Source organism: Podarcis tiliguerta, assembly GCF_965153285.1.
Source record: "Podarcis tiliguerta genome assembly, chromosome: 3".
In the NCBI taxonomy this organism is placed as follows: Eukaryota; Metazoa; Chordata; class Lepidosauria; order Squamata; family Lacertidae; genus Podarcis; species Podarcis tiliguerta.
In genome coordinates, this window is record NC_139536.1 from 103,276,428 (window position 1) to 103,293,577 (window position 17,150).

General features: G+C 40.1%; 1 protein-coding gene and 1 long non-coding RNA gene across 7 annotated transcripts in view; one reads left to right on the forward strand and one right to left on the reverse strand.

Annotated features, from left to right (window-relative positions):
• MACROD2 (mono-ADP ribosylhydrolase 2) overlaps nucleotides 1–17,150 on the reverse strand; it is a 987,387-nt gene that overhangs the window by 547,472 nt on the left and 422,765 nt on the right. The window lies entirely within an intron of this gene.
• Nucleotides 6,769–12,915, forward strand: LOC310674540. The gene is made up of 3 exons (XR_014509639.1): nucleotides 6,769–7,702; nucleotides 8,016–11,360; nucleotides 11,982–12,915. It is a non-coding gene; the product is annotated as an uncharacterized lncRNA (long non-coding RNA).

Below are 17,150 nucleotides of genomic sequence, written 5' to 3' on the forward strand. Positions count from 1 at the left end.
ATTCTGTGGGGCAGTGGACAGTAGGCAAGTTGCTCAACTGAAAGGTCATTTATGCCACCCATTTTGCAATAAGCTCCCCCACCACCTTGACATAATCCTGACTGGAAAGCACGCATTCTCATTAAAAAACCCATTTTTTTACATTGAACTCTACAAAGGGTACCTGGTTTTTGCCTGCTGCTTTTCATTCTGAGTCTATAAATCTTTTACTGTGCATGAATCATTGCAGCCCCTGGATGAAAATGCAATGTTGTGCTGCGAGATAACAATTATTTGGGTACAGTCCAGAGATGTCAAGCATACTCACGTCCAGGTGGAATCAATGGTGCTTAATGGCTAAACTGCCAAATTATCTAAGCACTTATTGTACAGCTGTATACCACTGATTGTAACAATGGCCCCCAATCCACATTCCATATATGCAGCCATTTTGTGCTCTGTTCTGTGAGAGAGAAATTATATCAGACTAAGCTAAGCTAGCATGGCACAGTGGTTAGAGTGTTGGCCTAGGACCTATGAGGCCAGGGTTCAAATCCCAACTAGGCCATGAAGCTCACTGTGTGCCCTTAGGCCAGTCACTCTTTCTTATCAAAACCTACCTCCTGGGTTGTTGTGAGGGAAAAACGAGGAAGGGGAGACCCATGTCGGCGATCTTTAGCTCCTTGGAGGAAGTGTGGGATATAAATGCAAAAGTAAATAAATAATTGGGTCTATTTTGAGTATGATGTGGTTGAATATCACCCTATATAAATAAATGGGAATATCTCATAGTGGAGTGCCTGGAGGGCTACGGGGTGGTGAGCTGGGCCCCCACCAGGGGTGCAGGCAATGGGGGCACAAAATCGGCTTTAAAATATGTCGATAAATACAAATATTGATTATTGCCTCATAAGAAATGGTTTTAAATAGAGGGTGAATTGAATGGGTGGGGTGGGGGGTTGGAGGAGAGGCAGAAAGAAGAGCTAATTTGTCCATGGCTAGGGGGCACATTCTAGACGGTTCTGCCAGGGATGCAAGATCATCCCTTACGGCTCTGAGTGCCCGTTATTTTCCTCATGTAAAAGAGAATGAGAAATTCTGACAGTTGCATTTCCCTCCTCTCTCCTCCCCCCCCCCCCCATGCTCCCTGAAATTAGCTTGGAGGGCGGTCAGGAAACCCCTGGAACAGCACAAGCGAGAGGGAGAGAGGAGAGGATCATTCCTTTCGGCAGGCCTAAAGGCCTTAGTGCAGTGTTAATGTCCTCTCAATTAAGGCTTTTTTTGTTTTAAACTACATTAGTACATATTAGTACAGCCAAAGTGTCAGGCTTCAGGGAATCAGCTTCCTCTCCCCTTTGGCAGTCGATAAGCAGAACAAAGGAAAAGGAGTCTTCTTGCCAGTTAGAAAATTTAATAATCACAGCAAGAGAACAAATCCATTTCCTAGGAACGATGGTGCTCCCAATTAAGGGTTCCACCCACTTCCTCCCTAGTCAACCACATCACTACTGCATCTTGTGATCTGAGCTGGTACCCTCTGTGCTTTCTGAGCTCTCCGTGTCCTTGGGGAATGGGGGTGAATGCTGTCCAGAAACTGTGAATCTGTTAACTCTCTCTCTTCTAGTGTTTCTTCTGCTAGCTATTCCCCATCCAGTATTTCCCAGCTTCTGCCTTCTGAACTATGTCCCTCTGCAAACCACTGTTCCAAATCTATACTGTCTTTCTGCTCCTGGGAAGATTGTCTATTAAGAAGAAAGTTCCATGGAATTTGAAGTGGTTAACTTCCAGGTCAGTGTATACAGAACTTCAGCCAAAATGTTGCGAGAAATCAACAGGATCTACTAATACTTGACTTTTACTGGATTGTACCCATTTTATTTAACACACACATCAGGAATATTTTAAAAAATAATAAGGCCATCAGACTACAAAAAGAAAGATGCTCAGATTCAGTTATACCGCCCCCTTCTCCTACCATATCAGAAACACTGCTGGAACTATAAGTCATCCAGGTCTTCAGAAATTCTCTCTCGGATGCTATCACACTGATTCAGTATTGATGAGGCTGCTTATGCACACCACGGGAGCAAGTCCGTTAGCAGTGATAACATTCAGTACAGTACCTAAGACAGAAAACCCCTGCAATCTTTACCTTTCCTGCTGAGCTGCGGAGCAAGTGAAATATTCGTAGCTAATTTAGAACGCGTCTGTCATCAAAACAAATGTAAAAAATGCAAACAATGGCAACTTTATTAGCACTTACTGATCCCAGGGGTGATAAATACGTTTGTTTACTTATATGTGCTAGCAAAGCTGATAGTAAGAGAGGCACCGATCAGGCTGCTAAGTAGATAAAACTCGCATTAAAAATAAATAAAATGAAAGCATAATTTCAGGAAATTGTTAGAATACAGACACTGCAAATTTTGTAGTGCTCAAGGCCATACTGGCACCTTACCAAGAGACTCAGGGTCACATTTAATTTGCATGGACATTTACATAAATTTTCTGCATGTCCATGCAAATTAAATCACACAGTAAAATGTACAGGCATAAACATAGTTTTGAGCAGGGCCCATTTTCTCCAAGTTAAAGGCTTGCTCTCCTGCAAATAACTAGCGTTCAAGTTTATTTTGCAGACAGAATCTAAAATGTGGCTTTAACCATTGGAAAGTTGGTATCCGGCAACACACACAGTTTTAACTAAGAATCATATGAGCGTGTGTCAGCCCAGATCAATCCATGTGCCTGACACACTAAAATGTTCATAAGAGTTATGCAGGACACCTTAGGCATGTGGTGTGAACACTGCTCATCTTTTCCTCACCTGGTTTTTGAGTCAGAAGGGCAAGGCCTTTTTTCATGAAGCCATTATTGCAGATCATTTGGGACTGTGTTTTTTCTTTTCTTTTCTATCATGGCTAAAGCAGTGAGATGGGAAATGGCAGAGGATCCCTATTTGTACATTGGAAGGTCTCATTTGTGTCCTGGGCACATTGGGTAGACTCCAACAGCCATTGCTCTGCTGACCAAAGACATCTTGAAGGAGGATTTTTAAAAAAGATTTGTCCAATCTCTAGAAACCGCCATACACCATTCCAAGTGGTGTTGGGGTGGGACTGCAAGTGCAAGGAAGAACCTACAAAAATTGCTGCCCTCCCAATTCCATTGATGGATGACTCCCATTACCTAAATGACAACAACCATTTTATCCTCGCTAAAAATGCACACACTATATACTTAAAAAACACACACACCAGTCCTATTTGCTGTTGTTTAGTCGTTTAGTCATGTCCGACTCTTCATGACCCCATGGACCAGAACACACCAGGCACTTCCACTGCTTCTCACAGTTTGGTCAAACTCATTCTGGTAGCTTCAAGAATACTGTCCAACCATCTCATCCTCTGTTGTCCCCTTCTCCTTGTGCCCTCCATCTTTCCCAACATCAGGGTCTTTTCCAGGGAGTCTTCTCTTCTCATGAGGTGGCCAAAGTCTTGAAGCCTCAGCTTCAGGATCTGTCCTTCCAGTGAGCACTCAGGGCTGATTTCCTTAAGAATGGATAGGTTTGACCTTCTTGCAGTCCTTGGGACTCTCAAGAGTCTCCTCCAGCACCACAATTCAAAAGCATCAATTCTTTGGCAATCAGCCTTCTTTATGGTCCAGCTCTCACTTCCATACATCACTACTGGGAAACCCAGTCCTATTGTTTGAATCAAAAGAATGAAGCTTTGGTTCTAAGTGAGGAGTTTATCTTTCTTTATTGAATCCCAGTATACTGTAATTCAATTACCCCCCCCCAAACAAAACAAAAAAACCCCAATCAGGATATGAAATAATATATTTAAATTATATGACTTTGTTGCAATTTGGATTGGTCCAAAGTCTCTGGTTAATCTGGCTCATGGAAATAGTCAAGACACCATAACTGCAGTTTCTCAAGTGTTTCCTACATCGTCATTGATATATGGTGCAAAAGCAACCAGCCGTGGAAATAATGTCCCATTTCAGACATCACACTAAAACATAGTTTAGCATGCTAAAAGTTAGCTGCATTGGGAATTAAATATTTTGTGTGCATACACGTGGCTTTGTGTATGTGTACACACACACACACACACACACAGAGAGAGAGAGAGAGAGAGAGAGAGAGAGAGAGAGAGAGAGAGAGATGGAATTGTTGCTGTGCCCCCTCCCCTGATTATGCTATCAGAAGTCATTGGTATCATGTAACTGTTTGTTGAATATGCAAATCCCTCCCATCAGCTTCCTGAAATATGCTTAGGTTAATATTTATAGATCAAAATAAAACTGAAGGATCTTATAGTTGGTAATAAATTGCTCTATGTTCTCTCATTCAGAGTTCCTGCCCTCCCACAGCAACATAAACATTTACAGTCATCCATTTTACTACACCCAATGCATTATCTACCACATTTATTTTTTAAAAATGTTAGCGGCTGCATTTTTATTTTTATTTTAGTACTGTTACCCTTGTATGGCATTTCTAATACCACTGTATTAGATAGTTCAATAATAATTCAAGTTACATAAATAAGAAGATATGAAAATTAAACTTGAAGCTTATGACTTGAATCAAAGTTATTGCAAGGATGGAATCACTTCTAATTTTGCAGCAGAAATTCCCTGGCTTCTCCGCTGTCTCTGTGAGTCCCTCCAAATATGTTCTGGAGGTTTAGTAGATGGGGAGAGAGCAGGGGAGAGAAATAAGAAGTTCTATTGTGTGTTTTCTTTGGATAAACCCTGTGTTTAAGATCATGGAGAATTTAATAATAATAATAATAATAATAATAATAATAATAATAATAATAATAATAATAATTTTATTATTTATATCCCACCAATCAGGCTGGCTTTCCCCAGCCACTCTGGGCGGCTCCCAGCAGAACACTAAAAACAGAATAAAACTTCAAACTATAAACAGCAGCAGTTTACAAGTTGAACAAGAACATTTAAAACACTGCATCATATTGATGACTCTTCCTTACACCAAACTCACAGGAGGCTGTACAACATGGTCTTTAACCTAAATGGTTAACACTGAAAAATCACAACCTATAAAATTGACAATTAATTATGTCAGTAAGTGACGAACCTGGAACAATAACTTTTTGGTTGTTGTTTTCTTTAACATGGATTTTTATTTTTTTTAAAAAGTTAAGAAAGCAGACCACAAAAAGAAGAGCACTAGATCACTAATTTAGGGGGAAAGGAACTCATTTATTTATTATTTAACCATTTATTATTTACTATTCAATATACTTATTTATATTGATCGGTTTTTCCTCTGTGTTTTAAGCTGGTTTAATAGAATTGTAGAGTTCGAAGGGACCCAAGGGTCATCTAGTCCAACCCCCTGCAATGCAGAAATCTCAGCACATGGTCCCACATTCAATCTGAAACCATACAGGACCCTGCTTAACTTTGCACATATGCTAGCAGCAACACATTAAAACAATACAAAAACTATTAAAATAAATAAACAGCAAAAACAGCAAGGTTTACAGTCCTTGGTAAGCTTGTGGCTTAAGAAGAAGCTCACTGTCTATTGCGAGTGTTTTAAATTAAGCAAGCAAATCACAGGGAAAAAATGCATCTGAATTTGATTGGAATTGGACTAGAATCTGATCAGAAGCACTTGAAGAGGTAAATCAGAGTCCGTAAGAGAGAATCCATGGTACCATAACATCTTTATCTCTTTTTTTAAAAAGCTGAAATTCCCTGCTTGCTGCACTTGCTGAATAAGCTTGAACATAATCATGATCTCCCAAATTTCATCAATCCACTGTAGTTTAGGAGGTTGCTTGGGAGAATTCCAATTACATGCTATACATGATTTTGATGCTGTATATAATTGCTTAAGAGGGTCTTTATGTAGGAATCCAGGGTCGTTAGATTCAAAATGATGAAGCCGCACATTTTTTCGGAGTTACCTACTAACTAGTGTGGAGAAATTCATAGGAGCAGTAATCAGCAAGTATGCTCCAGAACCCCCAACTAAAAGCTGGTATATAGTAAAACAAACACAACAGCAATCACAGTAACAATTCTGCAACTCCTCAGAGCTGCCACAATTTTCAGATGGGATCCAATCGCATATTGGCAAATTCAGGTCACACTATTAAAGTTGATTCAGAGCTCCTGTGCAATGTTATCTACTTCTCTGGAAAATCAGACTTTTAGCAAGAAGAAAATTGATGGGGAAATGCCCTGGATAAAGTGTGGGATAATATTTGCTTGATGCAACATTGTATAAGCATCACACAGACAAATAAGGCTAAATAAATAGCCAGCATCGTTTAACCTCCCAACAAAGTTGTTGCAAAGAAAGTAGGAATAACACTCAAAAATCAGGAAGCTACCAAAAACAAGGCCTGTCTTTTCCTGAAGGATTTTTTCCTCCTCATTATCTAGATTCCCCCCCCCCAAAAAAATTTTGGTTTTGCCCTCCCCCAGCTTGTGCAGAGCTGCCTCTTATCCCGAAGCTCCGGTGCCTTGAGGAGAGTTGCCTGCACGCTGAAGCCTGCGCGCGCTGAGCTCAGCGCGCCCAGGCTTGGCACAGCTCTCCGCAAGGCGCAGGAGCCCGGCGCTGGGCTCCCGCGGCTTGCGGAGAGTTGCCTGTTCTGGGGGCTGGGGTTGGGGGAAGCTCGGGCTTCCCCTGCCCCAGCCCCGCGCCTGGGGGGAAATATTTTTTTTTTCGTTTATTTCCCCCCCAAAAAACTAGGTGTGCCTTATGGGACGGTGCGTCCTATAGGGCAAAAAATACGGTAATTAAAAAACACAGCTGCCTCCAAGGATGTCCTGAAAGGCAAACATGGAATGGAAAGAAAAGCGACTAAGCTATTTGGAGGATGGAATTGGGCCTCATACGTTGTCCTTGCAAGGGGTAGATGATCTGAGTACCATGCTCAAAATGATCTATTTTATTCTGCATTCATCTAAATGGGGAGAAGTCAGCAAATACCGATTTCAACTGTGATGGCATTTCTACAGTGGCACATTTTCACCCAAATATGTAGCAGATTAAAAGAGAATTCCTATTAACAGTAAAACGAATTCCCGTCTTCAATTGTTCTCTTGGTATTAAAATTTATCACACGGCATTGGACGTTATTCAGTTCAGTCTGAGAACACAGCATCGGTTTGTCACAACAGCATAGTGGATGATAGCCAAGAATAAGATGTGGTAAAGCTTTGAGTGCTTTGCAAGCTTTGCTAACTGTCTTGGGATTTATTTATTTTTTGTTCTTTTCTTCAGTTTCCTGGTGTTGACATGATACTGTTTCTTTCCGACAGTTCAACAAAGGAGATATACTTTATCTTTGTTTGAACTATCTTGGAAAATGTAACACCTATCCTTAGTTTAACATAAAAGAAAATAGCTACATTTTTTGTAAACTAAATAATAATTGATGACTTTGATCTAGTCAGGTGCATCCTTTGAGAAGGACCTAATCATCCATCATCGCGATTATGAGAAAAACAGAAATACCACAGATTCACAAAGTGAAGTGCATCTTTTTATATTCCTAGTTTCCCCTACCTAGAATGAAGTTTTGCAGAAGGTGGCCATGCTCCCCTGGCGTTGTTGTTGTTGTGTACCCACCCTTCACCATAAGTTTCCCAGGTTGCAACAATTTAACATGCAACATTAAAAACAGTTTTAAAACTTTCAATTCAAAAATACAACCACAAAAATACAGTGGTGCCTCGCAAGACGAAAAGAATTGACGGAGTAGTGCTATTAGCGCTATTGGCTAAAAAAGGGCTAAGAACGGCTTTTTAACACTTGCGAGATTAGCGGTTTTGCTGCTAAAATGCTTTTAGCAGCTTAGCGATTCAAAATAAGGGGTTTTGGAGCGGAAAAAAAAATCAAAATTTTTCGTCATTTTTCGTCTTGCGAAGCAAGCCCATAGGGAAATTCATCTTGCGAAGCGCCTCTGCAAACGGAAAACCCTTTCGTCTTGCGGGTTTTCTGTCTTGCGAGGCATTCGTCTTGCGGGGCACCACTGTAGGGTGGTTTCTGATAATGTACATCTCAGGTGATAAAGGCCAGCGTAAAGGCTGTATCTTCAGCATTTGCTGAAAAACACATTATGAAGTTGCCAAACACACCTGTGTGAGAAGGAAGTTCCACAAATTAGGGGCTGCCACAGATAATGCCCTCTCCCAAGTCACCCACTGAGCTTCTGAGGACAGTGAAGCTATCAAGAGGGTCTTATCTGCTTATCTTAACACCCATGAGAGTTTTTAGGGAAGGAGGTGAGCTCTCAGATATTTGGGGCCTAAGTCATTTAGGGCTTTAAAGCTAGCACTGATACCTTGAATTGAGCCCAGAAACCAAGTGGCAACCAGTGTAACTGTTTTAGAACCGGGATTGTGTGAATTCTAAAGGCAAATAATTTGGCCACTGCATTTTGGACCAGTTGATGTTTCCAGGTTGACTTCAAGGGCCCTCTACAATAACAATCCAATATGGAAGTTAGAAGAGCATGGAGTAGAGTGGCCAAGTTATTTGTGTCCACAAGGGGTTGCAACTGGCAAACCAGCCAGAGCTGTATAAAGGCAGTCCTAGCCACTGAGACCAGCTGAGCCTTCTGTGGAACTGCTCCTTCCAGGAGAGTACAATCAAGTCTACAACAGGTCATCTCTCCACCTCCCAGACATGAGAATTTGTGTCACACAACCACTCTGTCTTTTTCAGGATTCAGCCTCATTTTATTGACCCACATCCAGCCAATCACCTTCTCCAAGCATCAGTCTAACCTCTCCTGATTCAGATGGAACAGAGAAACACAGCTGGGTGCCAGCTACACATTGATGACACTTCACTCAAAATCATCTGATGACAGCTCCCAGCAGCTTTGTATAGATGTTAAGTGGCATGGCAGGCAAGATGGAATCCTGGACAGAACGTGCTGAAAGACTGGCTTAATTGCCTCTTGATGAACCGGCCCACCACTGCTTTCTGTACCAGGAAAAGCACTCCAACTTTCATCAAGGGCAGCCTCACATACTGAGATCCTTCCCACACCAATTGCCCACACTGATTGAGTATCCTTCCTTTGAAATTACAAAATAGTCTCCATGGACTGATTCTGACAAGCATAGTTGCACCCTTCTCAGCAGAGGGCCTTTGTGAATGCCATTACAGAGGCACTCATCTTGCAGGTTCAGACCTAAGGAAAACCAAGGTCCCAGTGACGTTAGGATTTCCCATTGCTCCTTGGCCAAGAGACTGGTAAGCCATCATTTTAAAAACAATGATTGATTTGTATTTAATTTTAAACAGGTTTTTTTCCTGCATTCAATTTCAACCTACTTATCCACATCCAATCCTTTACCCAAACCAGTCACTGCTATAACACAGAGGCTGTAGGATTCGCAACTTGTTATCATGTTTTAAAATTCCATTTACATGCTTCTATCTCCAAACTGAGTAAGTTGTGGATGCTCAACTGAAAAACTATTTTTCATCATTATGCCTTTCCAAATTCTTCCAACACAGGACGTCCTCTTATAGAGTTTTCTCCCCCTGAGTCTGGAATATTCTTTGGCATTCTTTTCAAAATATATATGCATGTACGTTCAATTTTGTTTAACAAAGCTTTGAGAGCTTGAGGATAATTACCCATTGTTATCCATTCACACTGAAGTTGCGCTTGTTTTTCAGAATGGTTCAGACACAATGCTAACAATATTTTAGCATTATGAAAATGAGCTGCAGAGACTGTTGGCCTCATACACTTCCTCTTCCTTCTTCAGAGAAGTTTTTGCTTCCATTTTATAATTAACTGTTGCTTTTCATGTTTCCAAATTGTATCAAACTGTATTTAAGCTTAACTATGCTTTGTAGAAACAGGCCAAACCATAGTTTATTAAAATGGCTGGTTTCTACTATTCATAAATTAAGATTAAACAGAGTTTTAGAAAACATGTGAAAGTGCAGTTAAACTAAAACAAAGAAGTGAATCTTCAAGCTGCATTGGAGGAATAGAGAAGAATACCTAAGTCTAAGGTTCAGTATTACATCTGAATGCAGCCATTGCATCTAAGTTATTAATTATCCCAGTTTGATGTGTGTCATAAAAGTTGGGGGAAAACATAAAGGCAACCTCTGATATAAGAATCGTTATGATAACTTAGATTTATTTCTGAACAGACAGGTATTGGAGTGATTTGGTACTGAATTAAATTGACATTGAATAAATGTCTTTGAAGAACAAGAGTTGTATCCAATGTTGGTCCTACTCAGAGTAGATCCACTGACATTAATGAACATGACGGATGTAAGTTCATTGGTTTCAGTTTGTCTACTCTGAATAGAACTTAGTTGGATACAACTGTAAATGTTTTATGAAAAGGATTCTCAGACTTGTAGTTGAAATTCTAGATGAGCTAGACTTATGGACTCTTGAACTATAATGAATGACAGAAATAGGTAAGTCAGGCGTTGTCATGCAATGAAGGGCTTTAGTATCTGTGATTTTTGTTCAAAGAAAAATCTATTTCATTTCATTTTTTACATGTTATGTGTGTTTTAATTTGACTGTTACAATAAGAAGTACTGAATCTGATGATTTTGTGTTTTCCTATTCCATATGGCCATGAGAAAAAATATTACTTGGTGCTTCCTCTAATTCATTTTGATTTTACACTCAATATATCCCATTGAACCCTATGCCAATCCTTAACTGTAGCAGTGCCTGTGGAGAGATTAGGGATGTTTTGTGCCCTTTGTTCCCATATACGTACAGCAGAATTGGAAAACCATTTTCGTGCACAGTGTGTGGATCTTCGCAAGTACCTCTGTAGTTAGAGCCATCTGGTATTGGGTAGCTAAAGGGGTCTAGTGTGAGACAAAATCGACAACCGCCATGCCTTTAGCAAGCAAACAAAATAATTATATGCTTCAATCATTAAACAAAAAATATATTCTGATGCAAATATTGAAAATTAACCTACACAGGACTATGTAAAAAAAAAAAAATGATCTGAAAATCAGCAGCACTACAGTCCCAACAGGCTATTTGATGGGTTTGTATAAGCCTTTCCTTCAAGTGCAAGCTGTTTTACTGACCTCCGATTTAGCAGTAGGATTTGTTGCTCTGATGAAATAATGGCGCACACATGCACAAGCACTCAGCCGGTGGAAGAATTCAGGAGACTAAGCTGCAGCTGTGGCCACAGATAAAGTTGATAATAGGCTGCTGAAGTTCCTGAGTCACTGTACCATTTTGTTCAGTTGAGCTTCCTTAGCTCTGCAAAGACAAAGCATCGCCACCTTTGCAACCTCCTAGTTCACTTTGCCTGCCCCCATCTTGTGCATCCGTCCTGCAGCAGAGACAGACTCACATTTTGTTAACATAAAAAGGTAAAGGGACCCCTGACCATTATCGTATTTTTTGCTCTATAACACGCACCAGACCATAACACGCATGTAGTTTTTAGAGGAGAAAAACAAGAAAAAAAATATTCTAAACGAAATAGTGGATATATGATTTTTGTGGTTCATGCTGTGGCCACAGACATGTGATCTGACAGTGAGTTTGGAGTAGCCCAATGCAAAAATCCTGAGGTTCCATGTGGATCCATGCTTTGTAACCATGGAGGAGGGAAGGAAGGGGAACCATAGATCCTCTGCTCATGACTGCTGCAGATCCCCCCCCCCCCGCCACCCACAGGCATTCACTCCATAACACGCACAGACATTTCCCCTTGCTTTCTAGGAGGAAAAAAGTGAGTGTTATGGTGCAAAAAATACGGTAGGTCCAGTCGTGGCCGACTCTGGGGTTGCGGCACTCATCTCGCTTTATTGGCCAAGGGAGCCGGCGTACAGCTTCTGGGTCATGTGGCCAGCATGACTAAGCCGCTTCTGGTGAACCAGAGCAGTGCACGGAAACGCCATTTACCTTTCCGCCGGAGCAGTACCTATTTATCTACTTGCACTTTGACGTGCTTTCGAACTGCTAGGTTGGCAGGATTTGTTAACATACTTGTTATTAAATTTCTAGAGTGCTCTTTCTCCTAAAGGAGTCCAGGGCAAGGCCATTTATCTCCACCAACCTTCTTTGCAGTTTGTTCACTCTCCTCGGACTAACCCTCGGATAAATTCAGGCCAGGCCACAATTCCTTTAACTGCTCTCTCTGACTTTAACCTGATCTGCAAACAAAACCTGGATACCTAGACCTGATCCTACCAACATTACAATGCCTCACACATGGCGCCGTCATACCAGGTCTCACCAAACTCCCATTTCTGAAGCCTTATCATCACAATTCATAGGTGTTCATCTATTAAGCTTCTTCAAGAACCTCAACATACTCCTTAACACTACAATAACCTTGAAATTCTGTCCCTGAAAAAGACCCGTTTCTGTACAAATTTAGGAAACAGTTCACCTCATCACCGACCCACACATGCCTTTTATCTCTCTACCTGAATGTGCATTAAAATCAATTTTGACTTTCTAAGAAAATGAAGGAATTATTCATTTCTGTCATGGAATATTAATTTGTCCGCTGTAACTCTACAGGTAGACTGGCACATACAGGTGAGCAAATGATCAATGATCAACATCCTTTCTTTGAGTCTGCACACAGGAGCCTTAGCCTTGAGGTGACAAGGTCAATAAACTAATTCCACCAGTGTAAGAGCTGTCCCTGGAATTATAAATCAAGCAACTTCAGATATACAATATTAATTTTTATGCCATGACACAAAACGCATTTGCATGAGTTTCAAAGTTCTTGTCTGTTTGCTAAGGATGTTTCTCTAGCGTTCATGTAAAATGGGAATTGAACTCTCTTTACAAAACAGGAGTATTCTATTAACCAAAAGCCACTACAACACTTTATTTCGTGTGTGTGTGTGTGTGTGTGTGTGGTATAATATGATCCATTAACAAAGCCTGCAGAGAAGCAGACAAAAAATAATAATATATAATTCAATAATAAAACATACCCTCTTGTTAAAAACAAAAACAAAAAACTTCAAAATTTATTAGTAACATCTGCATCTATGTACAGTGGGAGAAAAGCTTCTAACATCAATCAAATGAAACTTTAGTGAAAGTTAGTTGTACTAAAGATATAGTAAAATCAGTGGGACTTAAATTAATCACATGTAATTTGTCCCATTGTTTTCAATAAGATTTAAGCATGGTGATCTTTAATTGGCCTGTGACCAAAGTACTTCAAAAACACGGAGCTAAAGAATTATAGAATCATAGAATTGTAGAGTTGGTCATCTAGTCCAATCCCTGCAATGCAGAAATGTCAGCTAAAGCATCCATGACAGATGACCATCTAACTTCTGCTTAATGAATGAATATTGCTTGATTGTACAGTGGTACCTCTGGTTACATATGCTTCAGGTTACATACGCTTCAGGTTACAGACTCTGCTAACCCAGAAATAGTGCTTCAGGTTAAGAACTTTGCTTCAGGATGAGAACAGAAATCGGGCTTTGGCGGCGCAGCGGCAGCAGGAGGCCCCATTAGCTAAAGTGGTGCTTCAGGTTAAGAACAGTTTCAGGTTAAGTACGGCCCTCCGGAACAAATTAAGTACTTAACCCGAGGTACCACTGTATTGTTTTATTGTATTTTAGCTGGCTCATTAACCTGTAGCATGCTGATGCACATTGTAGCAGAGCATAGTTTGGCTCCTTCCTTCATGTTACCTCCCCACAAGGAAACAAGACAAAGTCTAACTTGTTGTGCTTTGTTGTGCTTTGTTTCTTTCCAAGCCAAGAGCAGTAGCTATGATTTGTTCTTGGTTCAGGCAGAAATAGGAAGGAGCGAAGTGAGAACTTTTGAGGAGTGTGTACTGTCACACTATTGTTTGCATTAAACCATAGATTATTTTTATCCAGAGCTTACTGTAACATACAAAGTGGGCCATAAAAGGGAACAAAAACTGTACCTGAATGAGGCACCATTGCTACAACAGATAGCAAAGAAATGGTGATTTGTGAAGCACAGTGGTACCTCGGGTTAAGTACTTAATTCGTTCCGGAGGTCCGTACTTAACCTGAAACTGTTCTTGAAGCACCACTTTAGCTAATGGGGCCTCCTGCTGCTGCCGCGCCGCCGAAGCACAATTTCTGTTCTCATCCTGAAGCAAAGTTCTTAACCTGAAGCACTATTTCTGGGTTAGCAGAGTCTGTAACCTGAAGCGTATGTAACCCGAGGTACCACTGTACAATTCTTCAGAACAGAAATTAACAATATAGAATTGCAAGCATATAAATTTACACAGGCTTTGAAGAGAAGAGAAACCAGCTCAAATCAGAATACCTGGTTTAAATTATGAGAAACCTTAATATATTTTTGCATTGGAAAATAAATCTGCTTTGGATCTTGCATATGAAGTAGGAGATGCATCTCAATTCAAACCATGACACATAAAACAGAAGTGAACCCTTTATGAAAAGGAGTTTCCTATGCAAACCAAAGGCACAGAGAGACAAATTCAATTGCACAGTGAAAACAAAACAGGGGGAACAACCCCCAGCCCAAATTTATTTCTTAAGTTACTACATAAACAGCACATATACCGAAGCATTTGGACCTCTCGTTGCTAAAAGAATCACCTTGAACAGAGGTGATTCTTACTCTGTTTAAAGTTTATCAGATTAATTGTTTGAAGAGAGCAAAAAGGTCCTTAGAACTGTGTTGAGCTTCCAAAAAATATTGAACACTACCAAAATATGGGACATTGCTTCCTGATGTGGTAATAAAATGTCTGAGACTGCCAATCTAGAGCTAAATTAAGTCACCCTCTTGGCCTTTTCTGCAGCAAAATTAGTACTGCAGTGCCTGCTGTCTGCTTTACTATGAACACCTGTGCCTAGTTAGAGGAACAGCAACTGTACTGCCTAGTGGTTAATGGCAGCCATTGCCGGGAAGTCTGATTGCTGAATAGATTCAGATTTCCTCTGGCTTAAGAGAACAAACACAAAAGCCATTGCTGTAGCTGTCCTTCAGCAGCCAGCATTTCTGCCTGCTAAATAAGCCATCTATGAAGGCTCACTTCTCTACTTTCAGAAGCTTTGCAGAAGACCCATAGCTTCTGTTCAAAGAGGAGACGATCTATTTGAAGCAATGGGTTTTATGTCAGTTCTATTCCCAGTTTAGCCTAAAGCCCAATGTATCATTGAGATGGCAACCCTATGTCTGGGCTATAGAGGACTCGGAGGACTGAATGTGTCTACTTACCATATTTTTCCATGTATAAGATGCCCACTATTTTTGGGACTACAAATTAAGAAAATGGGGGGAGATTGCCAAGAGCTTTCTTTTGGGGGGGTGCCGAAATTCGCTCACCCGCCTGCCCGCTGCCAATCACACATGTCACCAAATTGCCGCAGTGGCAGCCAATCAACAGCAGCCCTTGCCGCAGCCACCAATCACATGCCCAATCGCCACAGACAATCTCCTGCTCACAGCTTAAAACCGATCACCCATCCCCACTCTGCACTATCCATGTATAAGATGACCGACAATTTCAAAAATTATTTTATAATAATAAAAAAAATCGTCTTATACACGGAAAAATACGGTACCTACCACCCCAAACTCTCTCCACGTAGACACCAAGCATTCTAGGAGAAAGGTTCTAAGACTGCAATCCAACCCCCCACAGCCCTGCCATAGCTTTATGGAGCAATAGGACAACTGCTCCATTTGTAGCCTTTCTGCATGTGGCAACTAAAGCAGCATTCTGCCTCCAGAATGCTATTTTAAATTCTAAATAAGAATGAAGAATGATTTCAAAAGAAAGCCTGGTCTAATGCATTTGTCTAGCAGGAATAATGCCAGCCACGATGTATTGCCAGCATTTCCCCTTCTATTGCTATTTGCTCATAAATAAAATGTTCACCATGCTATATTGGTAATAAAGATTGATTTTATAAAATCAGGCCTCCATTTGTGTGCGCCCCATTTCTGAGCACACAATGTTTTTTTGTAACTCAGTTTGGCCATTATTGTAATGAGGAATGAGGTCTACCAAAAGCACAAAGCCTCTGTCAAAATGCTAAATGAGAACAGCTTTGGTTGTAGGAAATTAACAAACCATTATAACTTCAAAACCATTTGCACTAAACTAATCTATTATACTTTCATAGGCAATATATATTGAACATACTTAGAAGCAGAAGTAACTAGTATGAAGCACGGAAGCATAATAGCATTTGTGGGATGTGGGATTAAATTTAATCACCTACGTGAGAAAAATAAAAGCAGTGAGAAAATTGGTATTTTAATGCTTCTAGATATTGGGTTGTATTTGACTATGTCTTGCTCAGAGTAAACCCAATTAAATAAATGGATTAACTTAAGCCCACTGATTCCAACAACTCTACATATTGAGTTTAACTTAGTCTGATATAAACTAAAAATTGCATATACAAACTAACATTTGCAAGAAAGTATTTATTATGTTTAATATCAACATTCTGAAAGTTAATCAATGATTTCCTATCCTTAGCCCTGAATTAGTTGCATCATAAAATATAACATAAATCCATAACTCTGTAGCTTCCATTGATCCTGAAATATTCCCACTCTACTGAAGCTCATTGAAAGGTTATTATAGATTTGAATAATGAGAATGGTAAAATCTGCTCACTTAACTTCAGGAATTCTACAAGGCAAGCATTCTTAAAACCATATGCAAATTATTATTCACATTAATTATTGCGATTGATAATTGCTATGAAGTTTATGGCTATAACCTTTGTGATTATTTTTTTAGTGCAGAAATAGTGAATTCATTGTGAATGCTACACATCTCAAAGAGATTTCAAAATGAGTGAAAAGAAACACAAATAAGAAACTAGACACTGGCTTCCTTTGGGGCACCATTAGTTCTAAAAAAAAGAGACTGTTGCTGCAAGTATTCAACATCTGGAGGCTGCTTAGGTTATTTCACCCACTAAAGAACATTTCAGCTGCCCATTATTTGTTTAAAATAACAAAAAAGAAGGAAGAAAAGGAGACAGTGCCAATGATGCGTGCTTCAAAGTAAAGGGAAATGTTTCTGTTAATAAAATCATGCAAATGTTCTCTCTCATTTGCTAAATTAAATAAATATTACTCCAGATACCACGTTTTAAAACCAAAGATAAATGCTGAGATGCTTTAAGT